Source organism: Triticum dicoccoides, chromosome 2A (genome assembly GCF_002162155.2).
Source record: "Triticum dicoccoides isolate Atlit2015 ecotype Zavitan chromosome 2A, WEW_v2.0, whole genome shotgun sequence".
In the NCBI taxonomy this organism is placed as follows: domain Eukaryota; kingdom Viridiplantae; phylum Streptophyta; class Magnoliopsida; order Poales; family Poaceae; genus Triticum; species Triticum dicoccoides.
Window position 1 is genome coordinate 380,692,454 of NC_041382.1, and position 1,573 is coordinate 380,694,026.

Here is a 1,573-nt window from a genome sequence, read left to right on the forward strand (position 1 = left end):
CTTCAAATATTTCAATGTGTACTTTTCATCTTTTACAATTCGACTAGCTTATCCCATGCCATGCAAGACGCTATGTCTTGGAGAGGATGGGTTTTGAAGACCATGAAAGTTTCGAAACAAAGAAAATTCACCTAAGGGCCCATCATGGTGTGGATTTTGAAGTAAAGTTGTACAATTCTGAGAGCATAACCCATTTTGATTGCAAAAAATGGGAAGCACTTTGCAAGATGTATGGTTTTGATGAGGGTATGCTTGTCACCACAGATCTTGGCGATCCTGAAATCGAGCAAGACAATATGGACATTTGGGTCCTTGTTGATACGCCTCCAGTTCTACCACTATGTGAGTTTCTCAAACATAGTTATTAGCTAATTTATATTATTTATTTCAAAATAGTTGACATCTTATTTCCATTGACAGCTTATTTTCATTCTTCAAAGAATGTGCGGAAGATGGTAGACAAAACCCACTACACCGATGGCTCCGAATTAATTTATCAGGAGAAAATCATCTGGTCGGATTTTGTACTGATATTGAGAATTACAATATCTACAATCAAACTCCTCAACATTATGGTCAATACGTTCCACTAGTGCACGTGTTGAACTACGGTAACTACCATGGAGATACCCTGGTAAGATTTTTTACTATTACGACATTCGTGCATCTTTTGCATACTTCTAAAACTAGTACATCATTGCTAACTATGAAGTTATTACTATGTTTTTCAACAGATGATCCCAGAGAATTGTGTGCCTCATTTGATGTATCAGAAAGGTAGCCTTAATGTCTTGAACATACAGCCAGGTCATCCTACGAATCTCAACTGTCCATACCAGATTTCTAAAAGAAATGGAGACATGCAAATCAAAGGATGGAAAAAATGTATGGACAGTCATAAGGAGGTTCTTGGAAACAAAAGGAAGCGAAGCGCAAGAATTGGAGACATGATAATCTCCATTCTCCATAATGAAGAGTCGGGGTCTATATTGTTTTATGCTATTTTACCTTAAAGAAGGTATTTAGGTCCTACCTAATACTGATGATCATGTGCTAAGAACAATTAAGTAGGGTTGGTTTGATGACTATGAGGATGATGATCGTATGACTTGTTATTAATAACGAGTACATGCATGATGATGATTAGTAGACTTGTTATTATATATGATCGCAAGTTGTATGATGATGATTAGTAGACTTGTTATTATATATGATGATGCATGATGCGAGCATGAAGAGTTATTATATATCAGCGGGTGAAATGAACATGGATTGGATTGAATTGAAGGCAACATAAATGTAGTGCATGTCGAAAGTAGTACAATCCAAACTTGATCAAGTAAGGATTAGTATTACTTTCGACATGCACCACATGTTGCCTTCACTTCAATCTAAGCCATGTTTAGGCACAGCAGTAGCGTTGGTAAACCAAGCACTGAGATATAAGAGAGGACACTTCTCTCTATTAGCTAGCTAATAACAACCTAAATTAACCCCCAAAACCCCTAAACCAGCCCCTTTCAAAAAAACCTCAACTCGCCTTTTGGTCCCGGTTGATGTCACCAACCGGGAC